This window comes from Petaurus breviceps, unplaced genomic scaffold (assembly GCF_028583685.1).
Source record: "Petaurus breviceps papuanus isolate PSGF00001 unplaced genomic scaffold, PetGlider_PUasm1.0 126, whole genome shotgun sequence".
In the NCBI taxonomy this organism is placed as follows: Eukaryota; Metazoa; Chordata; class Mammalia; order Diprotodontia; family Petauridae; genus Petaurus; species Petaurus breviceps.
The window spans coordinates 24,028,530-24,054,121 of record NW_027185655.1 but is presented as its reverse complement, the minus strand read 5'-3'; the positions used below and the strand labels follow the sequence as shown (position 1 = coordinate 24,054,121).

Sequence of the window (25,592 nt, the reverse complement as noted above, 5' to 3'; positions counted from 1 at the left end):
CAAAGGAGAATCTCTCTTACTAGGTGACTAATGACATGCAAATGACTCTGATACTAATTAGAAGAACTGACTAAAACCTTTTCTGAAGTCCTGGAATTGAATTGTGGCTACACATGGTTTTCAAAAGTCCCATCTTCCTTCTCTCTCACCAACACCTGTATTTTCTCGCTTTAGATCCTGGAAAATAGCTCCTGTGGATGCTTAGGAAATGACAATTTAATGCAGTTCACCAAGAATACCAGTTTTAGCATAAAATCTATTTATGATTAAATAAACTGTGATATATATATATATGTCTTAAGAGACTATGTGGTATACTGGATAGAATCAGAAACCCAAGTTAGGCATACCTGAATTCAAGTCTAGCCTTTGAACACATATAGATGATGTGAACCTGGATAAGTCACTTAATTTCTCAGTGAACCAAAGAGTCCTCTAATACTGTGAGTCAAAGAGCTAGTATTTATGCTAGCTGGGGTCCTATACCAATGAAATCAAAATACCATTCCACCAAATGGTAGGGGAATATATTATCCTTTCAACACCACAAGAGACCCTACTTGAAGAGAGACTGTATTGTTCTTTCATATTTATATTCCACACAGCATAATTCTCTTTGTAAAACAGCTGTTTCCTTACTTCAGTTTATCATGTCAAGTATTGCACTAGATATTATCAACACAAAGAAAAAACATATAAAAGAGTCCTTGTCCTCAAGGGCCTTAAAGTCTATTGAGAGAATACACAATGTACCCTAGTAAGTTAATGAGAAGTATGCTATAGTAATACAAGACGGAGAGAGTGTTAAATGAATTACTGAAGTGAATAAATTGTGTTTAGCTATAATGGTCTTATAAGTCTCAAGTTTATATTTGAATAAATTCTAATGTGCTTACTATGTACAGTATATTGTACCGAGTGCTGGGGGTGGGGGTGGCAAAAATGAAGGAAAAAAATTAAAAAGATATTCTCTTCTTTAAAAGCCTCAAACATTTTTTCCTTGATTCTGGTCTAGACTTTTTCCTAACTTTTTCCTTTGGCAAGTTCATTCACTCCCTTAAAGTCCCTGGGTACTCTATTGTAGTCACTCCTAAAATGTGGCAGTCAGAAAAATAGTACTACATCTCTGTTCTGATACAATCCAACTATTGTCTTCCTAGTCCTGGACAAAAGAACTAATCTTAAAATAGTTTTTGTTTGCTTGTTTCTTTCATTTTTTTATGATTAAAACAATTTGATTCAACAAACTTTTCTTAAGCAGCTACTTGGCTTCTGGGCTGAGCCTTGAAGGAAGCTAGTTATTCTAAGACACATGGGTAAGCAAGGGACTGCAGAGAGTGGACTGGACCAAGCTACTAACATATTACAAGAGTTGGAATATGCAACTGGAATGTAGAAAACATGAAAGGGAGTAAAATGAAATGAGTTGGGAAAGTCATCTGGGAATCAAGTTGGAAAAGGCTTTTAAGGACAACCTGAGGTGGTTATACTTGACACTAGGAACGACAGGGATTCATTAGTGACTTTTAAGTATGAGAATGACATATATTTAGGAATATTATGTAAGGGGAAGGGGACACAGAGACAAAGATATGGCAGAGGTGCTATTCATGAGAAATGGTGATGACATTTATAGTTTATTAAAGAGAGGGAAGAGTCAAAGACAATAGGGAATTTGTGAAGAGGATTGGCTAAAAGAAAGAAAGTGCTCTCACTCAAAGGAAGGTCTTGCCCTCACTAGAAATAAGGGATTATAGAGGAATTTAGATTTAGGTAATTAGTTCCGTTTTGGACATGTTGATTTCAAGGTGGCAATAGGAATAGGCTATCCAGATGCAAATATCTAGCAGACTGCTGATGACATAGGACAGAAATTTAGGAGACAATATAGAAATAGAAGTGTCAGCACACTTAGACATATCTAGCCCAAACTCTATACATTCTCATGAGAAAGAAACACTAGGGCAGAGGATTTGGTGAAAAACTATGATAGATAATGGAATGGGATAATGACATTTAATATGAGATGAAGAATATTAGGAATGAAAGGTGGAAAGATTTGCATGAAATGACACAGAGTAAATTAAATTGTAATAAAGTCATCAACATACAAAATTACCATAACACTATAAGTCAAAAGGTCACTTAAAGCAAGTCAAATATAAAGTCATAGAAAAAGACAAATATGGAATTTTATAAAAGATAATGAAACTCCTCGCTCACAGCAGAGATGTGAAGTACTGGTAAGAATATTGTATCATATACATTGTTCAATAGTCTTTGTTCTGTGTGTGTGTGTGTGTATATATATATATATATATATGTATGTATGTATGTATTTCTGTATTCCAAGCAAGGATTTCATTTGAAGGGTGTGTGCGAGAAATGACTGTGATGTAAAGAGAAAAGGAAAAAATTAAAATCTATTTTAAAAAAAGATGAGTAGGAGGTGAAAGTGGGAAAAAGTGTAGAGAGCTCTATTTGAATATAAAATGGAGCAAAAGGTATAGCTTAACTAGAAGGTGGTTATTGTCATCATTGTTGCTTGTTTTACGACTGGGGGACACTTGAACCCATTAGTATAGTAGATAGCAAAGAAAGATCCAATTGATAATGGGAAGCTAAAAATGGGAACAAAGAAGAAAATAATAAAGTGATGAATGAAATAATGAAAACTCCCCTAAGAGATGGGAGGAGAAGGAGAGGAGGAAAATGGGATCAAGGATCAAAGTCTACAGTAAGAGAATTATCCATGGAAAAGGAAGAGGAGAATGGGGGAAACAAGGAGAAGTTTGGGGTTTTACAGCAAACAAAAAGACTTCAATTAAATCTTTTTAAAAAATCAGTTAAATTTTAAAAAATCATTTATTAAGTCTTTGAAGTGAAATAGAAACCAACTTTTTCTGCTATATGCACAGAAGGAGGTGGTCAGGACAGAGACAGAGAGAGAGACTGACAGAGAGAGAGAGACAGACAGAGAGAGACAGAGGGAGAGACAGAGAGACAGATAGACAGACACAGAGACAGACAGACAGACACAGAGAGAGACAGAGACAGAGAGAGACAGAGACAGACAGAGAGAGAGTCAGAGAGAGAGAGACAGAGAGACACAGAGAGAAAGCCAGTTTGTGTATACCAAGATGCATTATAAGGTATTTTGGAATATACAGGACCTTTTTTTGCATCTTTTACATCCTAGAAGCAGTGAAGGTGATGGATCAAATAGTCTAGCTTAAAAGCATACTAAGACTTTAGGGACACCATGTATAATAATATAATGACATTTGTAGCAAAGTTCCAAATCATTATTCAGAAGACTTAGGGAAATTCATAGTCTATCAACAATTTACTCATCTGCCTGTTTTTCCATAGCCCTTCCAACACTGCCTCTTGATCTTTCATAATTTGTGGAGAGGTGAGACCTTAGAATTGCTTATTTAAGTTTTTTACATTGTTAGTAATTTGGAAGATTGTTTTTCATATCTTTATTTATCATTAGCCTTGTTTCTTTTGAAAAGTGTTAGCCTAAAAGAAAGGATGCATTAAAAAATACATACAAGACAAGGCTTGTGCCCATGGTGAGAAACAGAGCTTCTTATGGATTTATCTGGGGAGTTTCCACATTAGGAAAAATCAGGCAAGTTGCATTTCACTCTCCCTTCAGAGTTAGTGTGAAGACCTGACTTCAAATCCTCCTTCTTTTACTACCTATTTCAAATTGGGCCAGTCCTTCATGTAAAATGAGAGGACTGGACTAGCTGACATCTGAGCTCCATTCTGTTTCTATGAAATATTCCTGTGGCTCCAGCCTTGGGACCCTGCTGTATTGATGGACAATGGCCTGTGCCTCCCACTAAACTAAGCCTGGATCTAGACATGCTTCCCTTCAACCCCATCCGTCTCCTAATTAACCTCCAAGAGGTTGTACCTCCATCACCTTCCCAACTATAATAAAATCAATTATTTTTTTCTTAAAAGGTCTATGAACCTTAAGTTTTCCTTCAGGATCCCTATAGTTTTCCGTACCCAAAATACTGGTCACCATTCCCAAATATCAGTTATCTCCCCCTATTAGAATGGAAATTCCTCAAGTGTAGGGATTGTCTTAGTTTTTGTCTTTGTCTCTCCATAACTCAGCACTGTTTAGAGACTAGTATCTACTTAGCAAATGATTTTCAAAATTAATTGAAGTATAGAAATCAGAACAAAAGAAACAAATGGAAGAAAAGGCATGCATAAAATGCATAATCTTAAATGTGAGTGCATTAAACAACCACATAAAACAAAGAAAAAAGAGTGGCAGAATGAATAAGAAATCAAATCAGTTCTACACAAGAAAGATCTAAAAATAAAAGCATACATTTAAGAATAAAGATAATACAGAATTAAAAGGAAAGGTTAGAACAAAATTTTATGCATCAGGTATTTGGAAAATTATGCTTGTGTTATTAGACAAAGCAAAAAATAAAATATGATATCAAATGAAATAACATGGGAATTTCATAAAGCTTAAAGGAAACTTTCAGGAAAAATAGTTTCTTGTGTTTCAAGAAATGATATGATTCTACAGGTAATATGAAGAAAAAAGTCATTTGGTTATGGTAGAGACAGAAGAGATGAGTACTGGTGACTCCCTTTGGGGATACTGAAACAGCTATTCATCATCATTGACCTGCCATTAACAACAGTAGAGAGGTTGGTTGTCTTTACATTTCATGCAGCCAGAATATGGCTGAGGACCTCCAGAGGCCTCTTAAACTTGACGCTCAAGTCACTACTTTCTTCTATTGATGCTCATGGGAATACATAGTATGGTGAGAAGACTCTCAAGAGTTCTCCTAAGCTTTATGAAGTCCTGGGTCAGAAATGTAGCATTTTCAGGGAACTGATGATATTTCTTTCACTGTTGTCACTTGAAGGTAGGGGTTTCAGAAGAGAAAGGTCGATTTGGGAAGCAATTAACTAATTAAAATATTGTCTGGGAATAGAATTTGAGAACCAAGGCTTTAATCATTCAATCAATTAATTAACTGATTGGCAAGAATTTATAAAGTTTCTTCTATGTTGCAGACAATCTTCTAAATGCTGAAAATATAAATACAAAAAGTGAAATAGCCCCTACTCTCAAGAAACTTATAAACTAATGGGGAAATAACAAGTACATATACAGTAATATATTAGACAATATTTAATTGTATTTCACTAATATTTTTGTTTTGTTTTTTTTCAATTAAATTTTGTTTATTTTTAATTTATTTCATTTCCACAAGATTTTGAGTTACAAATTTTCTCCCTGTCTTTCCCCTACATACCACCCAAAAACATCCATCCCCCTGTATACCCCCACTGCCAATCTGCTCCCTCCTTTATCCTCCCCCATACCCCCTGCAACTTTCCCAATTTGGATCTCCATACCTCAGTGCATGTATATCTTATTTCCCAGTTGCAAGTAAAATAATAATAATAATAATAATAATAATATTTTAAATATTTGATCTTTAAAACTTTGAATTCCAGATTCTTCCCCTTCCTCCCCTGTCACCAACCCTTACTGTGAAGACAAGCAAATCAATATAGGATTTACATGTGTAGTTATGCAAAACATTTCCATAGTGGATATATTATGAAAGACTGACTATATTTCCCCCCATCCTATCCTGCCCCCCTAATTGTTCTATTCTCTACTTTGACCTTGTCCCTTTTCAAAAGCATGCACTTCTAACTACCCTCCCCCCCAACCTGCTGTCCTGCCCATCATCCCCACTTTCATCTCCTTCCCCCTGCTCTCCTGTAGGATAAGATACTCAATTAAATGTGTATGTCATTCCCTCCCTAAGCCAAATTTAATGAGAGTAAGGTTGACCCTTTCTCTTTTGCCTTCTTGTTCTTCCCCTCCATTGTAACAGTTTTCCCCTGCCTTTTCTATATGAGATAATTTACCCCATTCTGTCTCTCCCCATCTCCTCTTATTATTTTCCTCTCTCAACTCTCAACTTCACATTTTAAATATCATCCCTTAATATTCAATTGATCCCCTGTGGCCTCTGTCCATGTATACCTGTACACATATATACACACACTCACATATGTATTCATATACACATATATGTTCCTATATAGACATGTATGTGTGTGTGTATATATATATATATATATACACACACATTTATATTCCCTTCAACTATCCTCATGCTGAGAAAAGTTTAGTAAGTTACAATTATCTTTTTTCCATGTAGGAATGTAAAAAGTTCAACTTTGATAAGTTCCTTATGATTTCTTTTCCTTGTTTACTTTCTCATGCTTCTTTTGCTTCTTCTATTTGAATGTCAAATTTTCTATTTAACTCTCATTTTTTCATCAACAATGCTTGGAAGTCCCCTATTTCATTGAATGACCATATTTTCCCCTGAATCATTATACTCAGTTTTGCTGGGTGGGTGATTCTTGGTTTTAATCCTAGCTCCTTTGATCTCAGGAATATCATATTTCAAGCCCTTCGAAGCCTTAATACAGAAGCTGCTAAATCCTGTGTTATCCTCATGGTATTTCCACAATATTTCAATTGTTTCTTCTTGGCTGCTTGTAATATTTTCTCCTTTATCTGGGAACTGCAGAACCTGGCTATTATATTCCTAGGAGTTTTCTTTTTGGGATCTTTTTCAAGAGGCAATCAGTGAATTCTTTCCATTTCTATTTTACCCTCTATTTTCAAAGTATCAAGGTGATTTTCCCTGAGAATTTCTTGAAGGATGATTTCTAGGTTCTTTTTTTGATCATGGCTTTCAGGTAGTCCAATAATTTTTAAATTATCTCTCCTAGGTGTATTTTCCATGCCAGTGGTTTTTCCAATGAGATATTTCACATTGCCTTCTATTTTTTCATTTGTTTAGTTCTGTTTAATAGTATCTTGATTTCTCATAAAGTCATTAGCTTCCATTTTCTCCAATCTAATTCTGAAGGAATCATTCTCTTCACTGAGCTTTTCAAATTCTTTTTCCATCTGGCAAATTCAGCTTTTTAAGGCACTCTTCTCCTCATTGGCTTTTTGGGACTCTTTTGCCTTTTGAGTTAATCCATTTTTTAAGGTGTTATTTTCTTCCATCAGGTTGTTGACTCTCTTTTCATGATTTTCTTGCATCATTCTCATTTTTCATTTTTTCTCCACTTTTCTTACTTGGTTTTCAAAATCCTTCTTGAGCTCCTCTCTGTAATTAGTTCATAATTTTCTTGGAAGCTTTTGGTGTAGGAGTTCTGCCTTTGTTGTCTTCCTCCCATTCCATGCATTGATCTTTTTTGTCCCCCAAAAAAGGAATCTAAAGTTGGATTTCTGTGCTTGCTTTGCTTCCTTTGCTTGCTTATATAGCCACTCAATTACTTGACTTTTGAACTCTTTGCCACAGTAGAATTCTGCTTCCAATGGGAAGAGCTTTGTCACAAATCACTGGGGTTTTCACAGCTGTTGGAGCTATTAGGAGGGTGCCCTCTCTAGAGCCCCCTCACTCTCTGGCTCACTGGTCACACACCTTAGAACCACCACCCAAGGTCATGATCCAGATCCAGGCAGGTTAAAGCAAGAGTGATTAGCCTCTGAATGGTCACTTTCCACTCCCTTTCCCCCCACCCCGCCCCTGATCTGCAGTCCAGGAGTTCTGAAGCAGCCATGTGGAGGTGGTTGCATGGTTGCTGCAACTCTGCCACTTCTTGCTCTGGGGGCAGAAGCCAGACCGCATCTCCATGTCCCCCCACCCCCATTTCCAACAAAGTCTACACTGACATTTTACTTTGTCTTTGGCATTTATGGGTTGATATTTCTGGAAACAGCAACAGCTGCTGGTGCTCCACTCTCCCGATGTCCACTCCAGCTGCTGCTGATTGGGGCTGTCCTGGGGCTAAAACCACAGGCTCAGCTCATAACAATCTGCAATGGATCTTTCCTGCCAGGTTGCCGGGCTGCTGGGCTGCCTTCAGCAGGAGATTTGTTTCTCTCTGTTTCTTTGTGGATTCTGCAGCTCTAAAATTTGTTTACAGTTATATTTTATAGGTATTTGAGGTGGTTATGTATTTCATTAATATTAATGCAATATTTTATATAATAGTAATATATACTAAATATATCATACATATATAATGTACACATATGTTAACAATACAGATATATTTCAAATTGATGTTGTTTAGTCATAAGCAACACCTTGTTTCTCTGTCTGGGGTTTTCTTGGCAGAGATACTGGAACATTTTGCTGTTTTTTTCTCTACTTCATTTGACAGATGAGGAAACTGAGGCAAACAGGTTGAAGTAACTTGCTTCGGGTCACTAGTAAGTGTGTGAGATCCAATTTGAATTCAGGTGTCTTCCTGACCCCAGGTCTGGCACTCTATCCCCTGAGAAATTTAGCTTCCCATATTCTAAATACTACTAATAATATATTTTACATATATATGCAAATAAATAAAATCTTATGTATACCAAATGTTAATACTAATATAGATATACTCGCCTATGAATATGACTTAGCTAAATGTAAGCCAATTAGGGAGGAAGAACCCTATCATTTTAGAAATAACAATGGACTTATGGAGCCTACTGAGTGGATGCTCATAAAAATATTTTTGTTTAGATCCTCATGTAGTAACTAGGATATCCCCTGTCTTTGAGGGGCCCTCTGAAAAGTTATTCCATTTCAAATTCTTTGTGGTTTTCATTAACTTTATAATCATAGCTCCTAGACATCCCTTTCTGTTTCATTTTCAATAGTTAGGCTGAGGACAAAATTAGTTAAAAATAACAAAAACCTTTAATGAAAATAGCATAGTGAGAAAAATTGTAATAGAACATTTCTCTCCATACTGCAGTGTACATGTTCCCCACAAATACAGTTTCAATGGGAATATTGGACATAACAGGGTATGCACGTGGAGAGTAACTCATGTTTTGGCACTGCATGATCACTGATGTCTTTTGCTAATGCCATCTTGCTGCTCCCACTGGGTTTTTTCTCCACTGATCTTGAATGGCATATTGTATTCAGGTTAAAGATACTATTGGAAAGAAGAAAGAAAGAAAAGAAGGTGGAGCCAAGATGGTGGAATGAAAGCAATAACTTTTCTAAGCTCCTCAGAGAATCCTATCACTAAACTTTAAAAAGTGAATCTGAATGGATTTTAGAGTGTCAGAATCCACTAGGAGGTGGAGGGTGGCAGAATCCAGCCCAGGAAAGTGCCTGTGTGGGTCGGGGCAGGGGCAGCATGGAGCTCATAGGGGCTGCATCAGCCTGGACTAGAGAATAGACTACAGCAGGGAGAGAGAAGGACCCCCAGCCAGCAGACTAACCTACCACAAGGGCGATTCCCAGTGGTCTCACAAGCATTTCACCAGACGGGAGGATCCAATCAGAGCTGGGTAAGAGAAAGCTCAGGGTCCTCAGCAGAGACAGCAGCTTCCCCTGGGGCTATAAGCCCACAGCCTGGAAGCTTAAAAATCACATGCTTGATTTTCCATGGGTCAGGATGGCAAAATAAACTCTACCTGCTCAAATTCATCCTCTCTGACCTAGAAAACCCAGAGATAAATGTCTCACCCAGAGTAAAATCCTGAAATAGTGGAAAAAGCCTCAGACTTAGGAGCCAAGGAGAAAGGAGGCGGCTGAGGCAGTAAGGAGTCTGAAGAGAAGGGTGGGAGGGGTCCTAACAAGCCCCAACTCACCTGATTAAGAAGAGCTCCCAAAGCCCAATGGTTGGAGCCAGCAAGCGCTACCAACAGAAGTCCAGGTGGGCCTCAGCATTGCCAGAGGAATCTGGAGACACCAGCACTGTGGGCCACCACCTGCTGAGCCTGTCTGAGCTGTAGCCCAGCGGCATACAGGTGGAAACCTGAAGGGGACAGAGGACTCCTCCCCCACAGGCTACTCTGTGAGCCGAAGGGTAACTCAGGTGAAACACTGAGAATTCTGGTCTTGGCATCAGTCAAGACACCCAGAGGCTACCACACACAAAGTCAACAACCAGGCCCTTAGCTCCCAGCCTGAGAAATTAGAAACTAGGAAATTACAATGGGAAGGAAGGAAGCTGAAAAGGAGAAGGGGAAGGCAAGAAAATTGATCAGATCTTATTATAAAGAGCAAGAACAACCAAATACAGAGGACTCCATACTCACACCTGAGACCACAGAAGGAAATATGAACTGGTCTCAAGCCCAAAATGTATTCTTGGAGGAGTTCAAGATAGATTTTAAAAGCCAAATAAGAGAGGTAGAAGATAAATTTAAATCTACTGTGAACAAATTGGAAAAAAATCTCACTGAAGGAAACAAATCCTTAAAAACTAAAATTTGTGACCTAACTAGAAAAAAATATCTCCCTAAAAAAGGACCTTCAAAAAATAACTGAAGAAAATAATTCACTAAAAATTAGAATCAGTCAAATCAAAGCTCAGATCTCTATAATGCACCAAGAGTCAGTCAAACAAAACATAAAGATTGGAAAATTAGAAGAAAGTGTAAAATATCTCACTGGAAAAACAACTGACCTGGAGAACAGATCCAGGAGAGATAACCTAAGAATTATTGGTTTACAAGAAAGCCATGATGAAAAAAAGCAGCTGGACAACATCCTCCAAGAAATTGTCAAAGAACACTGTCCTGAAGTCCTAGAATCAGAAGGTAAAATAATCAGCAAAAGAATTTACCAGACTCCTCCTGAAAGAGATCCCAAATTGAAAACTACAAGAAATATAGTAGCCAAATTCCACAATTACACTGTTAAAGAAAAATACTGCAAGCAGCCAAAAAGAAACAATTCAAATATTGTGGGAAAACAGTCAGGATTACACAGGACCTAGTAGCTTCTACATTAAAAGACTGGAAGGATTGGAATTTGATATTTCATAAGGCAAAAGAGCTAGGACTGCAACCAAGGAACAACTACCTGGTAAAACTGCACATAATCTTTCAGGCAAAGAGATGGTCATTTAATGAAATAAGGGACTTCCAGACTTTCCTGATAAAAAAAGGCAGAGCTCAATTGAAAATTTGATCTCCAATTACAAGACTCAAGAAAGACATAAAAAAGTAGAGAAGGAAAATACACAATCACACATATACATGCACACACACACTCACGCACACATGCACATAACTTGGGATACAATAACAACAAACAGTTTACTTCCCTATATGAGAAGCTGATACCTGTCAATATTGAAATTTATATGATTATCATGACCTTTAAAAGGTCTATACATAGAGAAAGGGTGTGGGAATAAATGAACTAATCTGGTGATAAAAAAATCTTATTAAGGGTTTCAAAGGGACTGTAATGGGATAAAAGGAAAGGATGAGGCAGAAAGAAGTAAATTATGCCATACAAAGAGGCATAAAAACATTCTATAGTAGAGGGGAAGGAGAGAGGGAAATGAACATCATTTGAACATTATTCTCATTGGTTCTGGTTCAAAGAGGGATAAACATAGGCAATTAAGTTTAAGATTCTAACATGAAAAGATACAGAAACTCATTATACTAGAGGGAAGGGAGGGAGGTTGAGGAGCAATGTATGAAATTTATCCTCTTTGGTTTGGGGTCAAAGAGGGAATAACATACTCTGATAAGTATAAAAGTCCATTGTGCCATATAGGCAGCAGGAGGGGTAGGGGAGGAAAAGGGGGAGGGTGTTAGAAGGGAGGGAAGCAGTGGTAAGAGGAAAGGGTAGGTAAAGAAGGGGGGCGGTCACAGGGAGGAAATACTGAGGGAGGCAGTGGTCAAAAATAAAACCTTTAAGGAGGGGAAAGGAGAAGGAAGAAACAAAAAACATAAACAGCAAATGATAGATCTCTGAAGAAAACTGAATGGGCTTACAAAGACATGTACCTTCTTCTCAGTGGTACATAGCATATACATAAAAATTGACCATATACTAGGGCATAAAACCTCACAATTCAGTGCAGAAAGGCAGAAATATTAAATGCATCATTCTAAGACCATGATGCAACAATAATCATATGCAATAAAGGGCCATGAAAAGATAGACTAAAAACTAATAAGAAACTAAACAATTTGATCCTAAAGAATGAGTGGGTCAAACAAGAAATTATAAAAACAATCAGTAACTACATTCAAGAGAATTACAATAATGAGACAACATACCAAAATTTGTGGAATGCAGCAAAGGCAGTTCTTAGGGGAAGTTTTATATCCCTGAGTGCATACATGAATAAAATAAATAAAAAAGTAGTGCATACATACAATAAATAAAGAATAAATAAATGATTTGGGCATGCAATTGAAAAAAGCTAGAAAAAGAACAAATTGGAAATCCCCAATTAAATAATAAATTAGAAATAATGAAAACCAAACAAGCAACGAATAAAATTGAAATTAAGAAAACTATTGAATTAATAAATAAAACTAAGAGCTGGTTTTATGAAAAACACCAATAAAATTGATAGACCCTTAGTCAGTATGATAAAAAAAGAAAGAATCAAACCAAATTATGAGTATCAAAAATGAAAAGGGTAAATCTACCTCCAATGAAGAGGAAACTAGGAATAATTAGGAATTATTTTGCCAAATTGTATGTACAAATATTTGACAATCTTAGTGAAATGGATGAATATTTACAAAAATATAATTTGCCCAGTTTAACTGAAGAGGAAGTAAATTACTTAAATAGCCCCATCTCAGAAAAAGAAATCAAACAAGCCATGAGTGAACTCCCTAGGAAAAAATCTCCAGGGCCAGATGGATTTACTAGTGAATTCTAGCAAACATTTAAAGAACAATTGATTCCAATACTCTACAAACTATTTGGGAAAATTAGTGAAGAAGGAGTCCCACCAAATTCTTTTTATCACACAAATATGCTACTGATACCTAAATCAGGAAGAGATAAAATGGAGAAGGAAAACTGTAGACCAATTTCCCTCATGAATATAGATGCAAAAATTTTAAATAAAACATGAGCAAAAATACTAAAGCAAGTTATCACAAGAATAATACACTTTGATCAGATAGGATTTATTCCAGGAATGCAAGGATGGTTTGATATTAGGAAAACCATCAGTATACTTGATCATATCAATTATAAAACTAGCAAAAACCACACGATTATCTCAATAGATGCAGAAAAGGCTTTTGACAAAATACAACATCCATTCCTATTAAAAACCCTAGGAAGAATAGGAACAAATGAACCCTTCCTAAAAATAACAGGAAGTATCTATTTAAAGACATCATCAAGTATTATATGTAATGGGAATAAGCTAGAAGCAGTTCCAATAAGATCAGGGGTGAAACAAGGGTGTCTATTAACACCCCTTTTATTCAATCTGATACTAGTAATGTGAGCAGTAGCAATTAGAGAAGAAAAAGGAATCAAAGGAATCAAATTAGGCAAAGAAGAGACCAAGCTGTCACTATTTGAGGATGATATGATGATACACTTAGAAAATCCTAGAGAATCAAGTAAAAACTTACTTGAGAAAATAAATAAATTTGGCAAAGTTGCAGGATATAAAATAAACCCACATAAATCCTCGGCATTGCTATATATGTCTAATGAAATCCAACAGCAAGAGATTGAAAGAGAAATCCCATTTAAAGTTAGTGTAGACATAATAAAATATTTGGGAATCTACCTGCCAAAACAAACCCAGGACCTATATGAATACAACTACAAAACACTTTTCACACAAATAATATCAGATCTAACTAGTTGGAAAAAAATCCATTGCTTGTGGTTGGGTCAACCTAATATAATAAAAATGCTATTTTACCTAAATTAAAATACATATTTAGTGCCATACCAATTAATTTACCAAAAAATTACTTTTTGGATCTAGAAAAAATAGTAACAAAATTTATTTGGAAGAACAAGAGGTCTATAACATCAAGGGAATTAATGAAAAGAAATGCTAGAGAAGGTGGCCTAGCCATACCAGATTTTAATCTGTATTATAAAGCAGTAGTCATCAAAACTATTTGGTACTCGCTGAGGAATAGAGCAATGGATCAATGGAATAGACTAGGAACACAAGACTCAGCAGTCAATGATTATAGTAATCTACTGTTTGATAAACCCAAAACCCCCAGTTTTGGGGATAAAAACTCTCTATTTGCCAAAACCCGCTAAGAAAGCTGGAATACAGTATGGCAGAAACTTGGCATAGACCATTATCTAACACCATATACCAAAATCAAGTCTAAATGGGTTCATGATCTAGATATAAAGGCTGACACTCTAAACATCTGGGAAAGGAAGGAAGAGTTTACCTGTCAGATTTATAGGGAGGGGGAAACTTTATGATGAAACAAGAATTAGAAAGCATTATAAAATGCAAAATGGATAATTTTGATTACATGAAATTGAAAAGCTTCTGTACCAACAAAGCCAATGTAACCAAAATTAAGAGGGAAGTGGAAAATTGGGAAAGAACTTTTACAAGCAATGTCTCTGATAAAGGCCTCATTTCTAAAATGCAGAGAATTGGGTAAAATCTGAATACAAGTCATTCCACAATCGATTAATGGTCAAAGGATATGTACAGGCAGTTTTCAGAGGAAGAAATTAAAGATATCCATAAGCATTTGAAAAAAATGCTCTAAATCACTATTGATTAGGGAATGCAAATCAAAACAACTCTGAGGTACCACATCTCTCCAGTCAGAATGGCTAAGATGACAAAACAGGAAAATGACAAATGCTGGAGAGGATGTGGAAAAATTGGAACACTAATGCATTGTTGCTGGACTTGTGAACTGGTTCAACCATTCTGAAGAACAATCTGGAACTATGCCCATAGGGCCATAATAATTTCATACCTTTGACCCAGCAATACCACTTCTAGGGTTGTATCCCAAAGCGATCATAAAAGTGGGAGAAAGATCTATATGTACAAAAATTTTTATAGCAGCTCTTTCTGTGGTGGCAGAGAATTGGAAATTAAGGGGAAGTCTCTCAATTGAGGAATACCTAAACAAGTTATGGTATATGAATGTAATGGAATACTATTGTTCTATAAGGAATGAGATGCTGACAGACTTCATATTTACCTGAAGAGGCATATGAACTGATGGTGAGTGAGAAGAGAAGAACCAGGAGAAATTTGTACACAATTACACAAACAACAAATGTGTTATGCCTAACTTTGATAGACTGGACTCTTCTCAGCAAGGCAGGGTTGTAAGTCAACTGCAAAAGACTCAGAATGGAGAGAGTTATCTATATTATAGAAAGAACCAGAAAGAACAGAATTTGAATGCAGATTGAAGCAAACTACCTGCTCTCTGTCTCTTTCCCATTGTCCATCCCATCCAATACAATCCTTCTTTATAACCTGACTAATGTTTAATGTGAAAGTATTTGTGGATCCTATTCTTGATTGTATGCCACAATGGGGGGTAGGGAGGGTAGAGAGGGGAGAAAATTTGAAACTCAAGGAATTGTGGAATTGAATCCTGTAAACTAAAAGTAAACAAACAAATTAATTAAGAACATAAACTTTTTTTTTAAATGAAAGTTAAAAAAAAAACATCATGAATACTTGCATTTGGCTGTTAATATCTGTTTCCTACTTTGTCATGATGCCTTACTGGCATATAATAAAAACATTTCTCCTTAACTTAAGTTTATTTCATAAATATTATTCATTTTCTCACTTTAGTTATCTGAATCACATGCACTAAAGCATTTCCAACAGGTGGTATATGCCTAGTATCTTAGTGCAATGAACCAATGTTCTTGTGGTACCAGAATACAGTGGAGTTACATTCACTCTGCTCTGTTCTCTGTCAAGGTAATTATCATGATGGTTTCAAGTATGGCTGGCTTGCAGAGTTGTGCTATCCCATCTATTTCATAGATTCATAGGAGCAGTTGAATCTCACTGGCTAAAATGCTGAAGTAATAAGTAGACTAGACAGAAATCAAATGGATAGTGTTTCAGAGTTCCTGCCAGACCTTCCAAGTTACTGTTACTATCTATAATAGAGAAATTCCCAGCTGTACATGAACCCTTCTGGTATTCCCTTGATTTTCCATTCAGCCCACTTCTCTTCTCTTCTCCCCACCACTATTTTTCTCCCAACCACTGGAGTGCCAATGCAATATTCCCAGTGCCTATGATCACTATAAATATACCTGCATGATGCTCAATCACAAAATGCAATAGACTCTTCATATAGAAAACAGAAGAAAAACATTTATTCTGACATCAGAAAACCGAATCACACAACCAGTAAGCTAATTCTATCATAGTAACAAAGAAGCTAAGCCATAATAGCACAGAGAGCCACAGCATCCTTTAGCCTTCCCACAAACCAACACCAGCCTAGCTGTCACAGCAGGTGGCAAACACATGCCTGTCTGTCTCCCTTGGGAGCATGTTTTTCTTCCAACTCTCTTGCTTGCTCTGACTTGCAGCTTCCCAGTGGGCTCTACTCCACCCTTCAGCAAACTCCTCCCACCACAGGCTCCATGAGACTACATTCAGACCATTGGGGGCACAGTATAAGGGAAAAATCTTCAAATTTCACTAGGCTCAGTAAGGGGCAGGGAAGATCTTCAAATTCCCATTAGCATTACAACCCCTAATGCAGCCTTAAAACAAGGACATAAACAGTGGGGAGCTGTGCTTTGGAGCAGGTGATGGTGATCATAATGAAACAGTGACACAGACCAGAGAAGATGGTATCTGAGGGCCTCTAAATGTTGTGGTTCTTTGAGTCTGTCAGTGGTGATTCTGGAGGGAAGTCAAGAGATCTTATACCTATTTCATGCTCTGTTAGTACGTAGTTGACTGATATCCTTCCAGTATGTCTCTTCATCCCTCTGGCCCTTACCTTCTTCAACTGTAAAATAATGATTAGACAAACCAGCTTTCTGAGGTTATATCCAGATAAAAATTTCATGGTGATGCATTATACTTCTATGGGAAAATATTGTCGGCTTATAGGTGAAGTTCCTGATCCAGATGATGTTCTAGAAAGGCAACCAACCTAAACAAATTGTCAGTTGTCAATATATGAACAAGGAAATGACATATTTATGGAGTATACACAGAGCAAAGACCAAGGAGGGAAAAAAATACCAAAGGTCAGAGCATTTTAACAAAAGATAGCCAGAAAAATGTTCTATATCTAATAGGAACCAAAAAAACAAAGTTAAGTAATCTCTTACCTAAACCTTATATTAAAGAATTATTTTAAAAAGAAAATCATATTTTCCTTACCTACCAATTCCTCATGTAGATGCACTGATAAGTAACTTAAGGAAGTTGTACTGTCTGATAAACAAAATAGTGAGATAACTATGAAACAATATTAACATGGAATATGGTCAAGCATCTGAATGCTTTGACAGTAGGAAATTATGTCTAGTGCTTACAGCCAATATAACTTACTGCTATTCCTTCTGGGGGCATTGAGACAAATGTTGTCATAAAGGATGTTCTGTATAGCACTTCACACATTTCAATGAGGGCATTACATATCTTCATTTTAATTGAAGGTCTGCTGCATTGATTATCCCAATCTGGGTTGTTACTGTATAGCAGTATCAGTATTTCAAACTACGTATGACTTCAAAGAGGTTTGCTCTGATATCTGCAAAGGTGATTTGTTAGTTACTAGAGGCTAGAACGGTCTATATAAATGCAAGATACTATTGCACCTGAATGTCTAATCACCTCAGGAAACAGAGCTGCTTTTATTTTAATGTAGATATTTTAATATATTCTATAAACTCTCTGTTTGGATACCATGCTCCTACATGTGTCGACAAATGGTGAGTCATTATTCTAAGAGCATAATTCATAAATATGACTTGATTTTTAGATATAAACCAAGTATACTTACATTTGTCCATGAATAGAAAATATAGTCAAAGAAAAAATTCCTCTTGGGAACCAAACTTTTCAGCTTTATCTTCTCCATTTACCAAATTGAGCAAGGTAATTTCCCAAAACTCTATTTCATATTATAGGCATGGTCTTAAGAATCACTTTGGTAATAAGTCTATTATATTAAATCTACTGGTTACAAAAATTATAATGATAAATTATGTTAGAGAGGAAGGACAAATTAATCTTTTCTTTTTATGTCTGAAATCTTATTTTACTTAATTTTAATGTGAGTTTATTGAAGATTACTTGAACTTCTTTGTTTTGCATGCTGTTATCAATCTCGCCGAAGCAATTTGCTGAATTTACAGAGCATAGAATCCAGGTGTAGTTGTGCAAAGAATGTAATTTTATTAGTTTGCTGTCAGGATGAAAGGGGGAAATCAACATAATAAGTACATCCCCATACACTTAAAAATGTATTGAAGAATTCATCAGCCAGTTGTAAAAGTATGTTAAAGTTCTAACAGAAATAAAAGATCCAAATTGAGCAAAACACTCAATTAATCATTGAACCATATAATCAAATTGAGATTTCATTCTAGTTTATCATGTCTTCATGTTTTTATAACAATATAAAGATTAGGGCATATGTGAGGTCTGGTTTAGAAAATTAGGTGTGGAGAAGTTATAAATCTACCTGTGAAAAGGGCTTGTCCTACAATTGTCCTGAAATGGATTATAAAATAGGGAAATGGTAAAGAAAAAGAGAAGTCCTAAAGATGTTACCTAGGAAATGATCCAAAAAGGAGACAGATAAAGAGAAAATGAAAGACAACAGATGGGAAACCTGAATGTTTTACTGGTACCCACACAATATCGAAGTATAGAAATGATTAATCTATTTGTGAAAGGTTCTCTCTGTGAAGAATGTTGGCAAGGATCTCCAAGAGTAAGGTAGCTGGCAAATAAGGATCATGATTAGAACCTTTTTAGGGATATACACATTCATGAGAGCACAGATTAATTGAAAGAGTAAAGTATTTGTGTGTTAGGACTCCCAGAGGATCTTTGTGGAGCAAATGCTTTGCGATATTCTAACTTGAGTATTTCATTATTCCAACTCCCATCCAGGCTATAGGGGTAGTTCTGAGGGGTGGAGGTTGTCTTTTCTAATACTATAATTTGTAACCCCCCACTAGTGTTTTTCTAACCATGATTGTCAGTTCATTGGTTATCAATTATTCAGATGAATTGAATTAGTTTTCTTAAGTAGATGTTTACCATGGTGATATGGTATGAACAGTTATGATTAAATACCCTCCCCCCAAATCTGTGATGTACTCTCCTCCCATTATAAACAAAATATAGGGGAAAGTGATGAGTTCATAAATTATTTGTGAAAAAGGAGGTCACTCACAGTTCCTGGTGACTGGAAGTCTTTTTTCCCCTTTGTGGGTATTCAAGAAGTTTCCCTTAAAAATGCAGTAACTTTTTTTGCTTGTATCTTTGTAGAGTTGTGGATCTGCCTTGATGCATTACACTCATTTTGCCCTTAACTCTGGATACAGATACTGTCTCCAAGTACTAATATTGATACTGATGGGAAGATGGAAAGTCCAAAATTCCATGGAACCTTTAAATTTAAGATCTTTCTCCAAACAATAAAGGTGATGAGGGGTCAGAAGATATAGATCAAGGCTGAAGTGGAGATTTTCTCCTGCCACCTTGCAAGTATTACCACCTCAAGAGCTTTGCTGGAACACTTTCTTCTGGTTCACTCTCTTGGGTCCCAAGTGCTTTGTTATTTTATAGATGATGTGTAGAGTATGAACAAGTTTCTTCCACCAACCCATTTTTTTCCTGCATTTAGTAAAATGTCTTTAATAAATGGATTGAATATGTTCTCACTTTGGAACATTTGGTATGTGATCAGAACCTTAAAGCTATTCACAGCAGTGGTCCTCTGGAGAGATGCTTATGCTTGGCTTTACAATCCCACAGTGAGTGATATCTCCAGGAGACTTAACAAGATTGTGGGGTGATGAAAAAGAGATAATTGTTAATGCACTGTGACTTACCTTAGGGCACACTGCAAGGAAATAATGCACATTTTGACAAGACTAGGCTTCATGGGAATCTCCATCCTCAGAGATGGGGAATAATTGCTCACACTCAAACTGAAATTTACTAACAGACCTGTCTTTTCAGGAACCATGGGTCTGGTACCATGGTATCTTCCTTGGGGACTCTATACATTTTATATAAAATTCTTCATTTTGGGAGCACAGTTAATAAAGTTGGAAACCCCATGTCCCAGTATTTTCTTCATTAGTACAAGAAATTCCATGTGTTATCAGAATATATTTCATATTGCTGGACATATATTCTGATGACACATGGAAATGCTTGTTGGTAAATAAATTTAAAAAATTCTATCCAAAAAGCAATACATAGAACTAATATACAATTTATTAATTATTTTTATATTCATATTTCATTCTCAAAAACAAAGTACTATGTGAGACTTATTTCATTAGTAAATACAATGGTTTTCATTTCATATGTTTAGTTTTCCATTAATAATAAAAATGATGTTAATAAGTAGCATTTATCTAACATTTTGAAGTTTGCAAGGCATTTTATAAATATCATTTAAATTCTAGCCTCACAACAACCTCGGGAAGAAGGTGCAATTATTATTCCCATTTTACAGGGGAGAAAATTAATTCTATCTGAAGAAATGTGACTTGCCCAAGGTCACACAGGTAATAAATATCTAAGATAGGACTTGAATTCAATTTGAATTGAACTGTGTCTAAGTGTTGCATGCTATAATATATTTATTTTCAATAAAGTGTATTTTTAACTATAACTTTGATTATCAAATCATATTCCTATGAGGGGGGAAACATTTTGGACTTTGCACTTTTTAAACCATATTTGTGACTTCATTGGTATCAACAAGTTCCAGTGAAGAAACTCCCTCTACAAATGTCTCTCCACACATGTTTTACAACTTAAATCCTTTAAGAGTTTTATGCGGGTTCAGAGACTACTTGACTTGTCCGTAGTCATACAGCTTTTATGTGACAGAGGTGTAACTTGAACCCAAGACTTTCTGATTCTAAAGCTGACCTTCTATTCACAATGCCACCCTGTCTCTGTATAATTAAATCACATTTTAAAATCCAAGATAAAATGTTGACAAAAAAAGATATTTACTAGCAATATTCCAGCCATATTGCATGTCCATTTAACACCCGAAGCATTGTGATGAGAGAAAATGAATGATAACTCTCAAATTTAGGGGGATTTGTTTTCACCAATCTTATTCTGCAGGGTCTTCACTGTTCTCACTTAGACTTAGAACGGATGTCCACACCCTTTCACTCTTTGAATTGGCTCAATCAATTCTGCCCTCCACCCTGGAAGTCTACTTTCCCTACTCTGTCAGGGCCCTGTGGATACCTTTGTTGAAAGGGATGATACTCCTCCTCACCACCCTACCTCTTCAATCCAATGTGTTTCTCTTTATGCAACCAATCACTCAGAAGGTAAATCATCCACACAGTACATGATATTTATATAACTAGCCATTCCTAAAGAGAATGCCATTTTAAGTTATTAAACAAAACCATTGGCTTAACAAAATGGCCAAAGAAAAAAATAGCAATATCCTAGATCAGGCCTGCACCAACTGTGTCTTGTGATGGCCACAAAAAATGTAAAGGAAGCATGCTCTACATTTTTCAGACACCTGAAATTCTTTGATGTGCCCATAGGCTGCAAGTAGCCTAAGGGCCACAAGTTGTTCAGTCCTATATAGATGCTAATATATGAAAGTCCATAAATATTTATATATCACAATTCACATATAAACTTGGATCACATGGTTCCTTAGTATCTATAGTGAAGAGTGACCACACATTTATGGGAATTTTGAAAGGTAGCATATGAAGGAATAAAATCCATATGTACTCATGAAACCACTTTTTTGCCCAATGATTGGTTCTCGCTCTATTTCTTTTTTTCTTTTTGGAGGGGGTAAGGTAGGGCAATTGGGGTTAAGTTACTTGCCCAAGGTCACACAGCTAATTGTATGCGTGTGTGTGTTGTGTCTAAGCCAGATTTGAACTCAAGTCCTCCTGACTTCAGGGCCAGTGCTCTATTCACTGCACCACCCACCCAGCCCCAGCTCTTGGTTTCTTAGGCTGTGAGTCTTCTTCTCTTCTCTATTGTATGTTACAACTACTTTCAGTTTCCATTTCCTTATCAAAAAATTGGACATAACAATACCTATTTCAGTGTTCTTGTGAGGATGAAATGAATCATCATGTTAAAAATATGCTAACCTTAAAGCTGTATATAAATGCTTACTACATTTGTAAGTAATATTAGTGATATAAATTATTTACATTTGTAAATGTAGGGTTGAAACCATTTCATCCCTTTTTAACTGATATGCTAACATCTTCAAGAAACTAAGCAAAAGATATTAGATTAAGTATGAAAGATCTTAGAAAATCATTGGATAAAGAGAAATGACACCAGGCCAGAAGAATCTGTTCCCATAGACTGAATTTGGTTTCACTCTGGGGATCATTTATTAATTATCAATTGATTTAAGAAGGGAAAGGGACTCCAGAATGTAGAGTATGGGGCTTTCCATAATACCCTAAGGAGAATAGATAGTTGAAGTTACCTGTGGCAGAAAAGGGGCATATTAAGAATTTTCATTGCCTCTGTAGGCAGATTAAAGCAAAAATCCTAGCCTAGGAGAAAGTTTAAGAAAAGGTGGGCTCATTCCTTGACTTCCCTTCCCAGTGTTTTCTACTCATAGACATCAAAAGTTTCATTACCCAAATATTTCCATTAAATTAATTTTTCCCCTCAATCACAAAGAGGACAAAGCTTTACTAGAGACAGATATAATTTAAAAGTTGGAAAGAGTCAATCTACCTAAATTTAAGGAATTATCCTAATTGTAGTCTTAATACAGCTGTAACTGAACTCATAACTTTTCATTTAAAATAATCTCCTTAAAGCTAAAAAGGAGAGCATACTATGGCCCTTATATGCCATCCCATTGACTTCCAAGACTTTAAGTAGAAAATATATATAGCAAGCTATTATATATTCATACCACAATTCATTTACTATCTCAAACTGCTTACATTCCATCTGAAATCTGTATTTATTCAGATGTCATATATAAGCAGTGAATAATAAAATATAGTTCTTTTCCTACTTTTTTATATATCAATGTGTTTCATTTAGGGGGAGGTGGAAATTAGCAGTCATTTGCTATACTATATTTCACTTATATAATCTCATGGATTGATGGGACCTCATGAGTCAGCTAGCCTAACTCATGCTTGAATAAGAATCCTCTCTAAAAAAAAAAAAAACATTACTGGCAATTGTTATGGTTCTGATTAAAGACCTCCTGTAATTAAGAACTTTTCAGGTAATCTATTCTAATTTTAGATATCTTTATTTACATGGCATATTTTAATAAAATAAGATGTGAGCACCAAAAACTATGTTTACTTGACAAAATGAGTAAGTCAATGGTCTATAACATCTATAGCCATGCATTTGTGTTTAATAGGCATTTGTTAGGTTGAACTGAATTCAAGTTTGAAATCAAGGGAATTAAATTTATTTGGTTTCATTATGTCCTCATTCTTGATGGTAACATTACTCTGTCTCAAATTTCATTGCGATTTTATGGGAAAATTAAGCTGATTTTATCCTGTATCTCTTTATTTGGCTAAATGAAGTTTTATTTTTTTTTAATTTTAGTTACTATAAGACAAGTTTAATAAATTAACAATATCTTTTTAGTTCAATATTGTAGTAAAACTTGATAAAATCTCATAAACTCAACCAGTTCATCAATCAAGTTGGTTTTCTCTATGTTCAGTACTATTAGGTGATATGGGGATGGATAGTTTTATATTTAAATGATTTACAAGAAAATATAGTAAACCTAACTTCTAACTTCTCCCTTTTTCAGACATATTTACCCTTCAGTACTGTGCTGCTTTTACTTTCGGGGAGAACTTTTATCATACCATAAAAGTTTGTCTCTACAGCCCAACCTCTAGAGATATTCTTATTGTATTCAATAAAAGGTCACCAGTGGCACAGTCTGCTGCTTTTATGGCATACCTACATTTAGTTAAAGTATGGAAATGCAATCTCCTTTGTCTAACTTGACAGCCCAGATTGTTGCTGCCTTCAGAGTGAACACAACTTGTATTCCTTGGCTAATGGGAAACATAATTCTGTCAGGATACATGATAGTTTAGTAATTTGTCTTTTGAAAGGAGTACTCAGCCAACACTTAAAACATGACACAAATGATTTAATATATGTTGAGTCAGATTTTCCAAACACCTGCATGGAAATCAGGTGCCTTTTGAAAAAGCATCTGTGACCTCAGTGAAAAAAGCAATGTAGCTTTTGTTTCCATCTATTTTAGAAACAGGTAGTCTGCTCAGGTATTTGGGGCATCCTAATTCAGCATTTTGTTTCATTTGGTTGATTGAGGCTCAAACTGTAGAAGGAAAATTAGGCACACATACTAGGAATCTGAGGTACTTGCATGAGTGAGCAGCTTATCCTTTATTTTGCCTAAGACACTATTCATCTTTGTTCTGTAATTCCCATTATTTGATATTCCTTGTCTCTTTCCTATACAACATCTCCACCCCTTAACTCTATATAGATCTAGGCTATGTCATTCTCCTTGAATCTGAATTCTTTGAGTTTTCTTTCCAGGATCTTGTACAACTTCACATTCATGAAAGGACCTCAGTGGATATGGCATATCTCTAACTTTTGAGTCATCTGCTCTAACTAATCCTCATTTAACTAGGCTGGGTATTTGCCTGGTAAGCTCAGCAGTTGTCTCATGCTCACTGCTCCATGGTTATCTCCCTTCCGTATTCTGGTGCAGGTCAAAAAATTTGCCTCCGAAAGACATCTTTGGTCTGGAAAGATTCACTACTACTAGAGAGTTTAACTGTTTCTATACTTAGCCTAACTGATGTCAATTGATCTCGAGTCACTAAGATTTTTCCTTTGTGATATCTGCCTTTTATACAATTGTCAAAAGTCTTATGATACTTGGAAACTTGTTAAGAGTTTGTTCATATATTATGAAGAGGTTATGTAAAAATCCTTAGTCCCTACTTTGCTTCATTGATTGATTGATTAATTGGGATAGGGAAGGAAATGTCAAAACACTCTAGTATCTTTGCCAAGAAAATCTCAAACGGAGTGCTGAAGAGTCAGACATGATGCAGGAGATTCAACAACAGAGGAAGAATTTTATAAATAAAATAGAAATATATTTTTATAAATGTATATTTTATATTTATAAATATATATGAGAAATATATATTTATAAATAAAATAGAAAGATGTTATCACTAGAAATTAAAATTAGTTTATTAAGAAAAGCTAAAGCCAAAATAGTTTCATGTGATTTTTAGAAAAGATTTTCTGAAATAGTTCATAGATTGTCACATCTTTACAATCACTCATTTGAAGGAAAGGTATAACAAATATATGATCCCCTAAACTTTTTAGTTAGCCATGAAAGAAACTTTGATTTTGTACAGTAAAACATCACATTAAAGAATCTTCTTGAACAAGCTGTATCCCATGAATCTATTCATATAAGATTATTTGAAAAATATTTTTTTAAAAAATAGGTAACTATCCAAATGACATACTGGCAGTGACCCCCA

At 35.6% G+C, this 25,592-nt stretch overlaps 1 long non-coding RNA gene across 1 annotated transcript in view; it reads left to right on the top strand.

Annotated features, from left to right (window-relative positions):
* Positions 1–20,664, top strand: part of LOC138169645 (uncharacterized) — a 198,861-nt gene extending 178,197 nt beyond the window's left edge. The window contains exon 6 of the long non-coding RNA XR_011170409.1: positions 19,345–20,664. This is a non-coding gene — a long non-coding RNA (uncharacterized lncRNA). The remainder of the gene's footprint in view (positions 1–19,344) is intronic.
* The last annotated feature ends 4,928 nt before the right edge of the window (positions 20,665–25,592 follow it).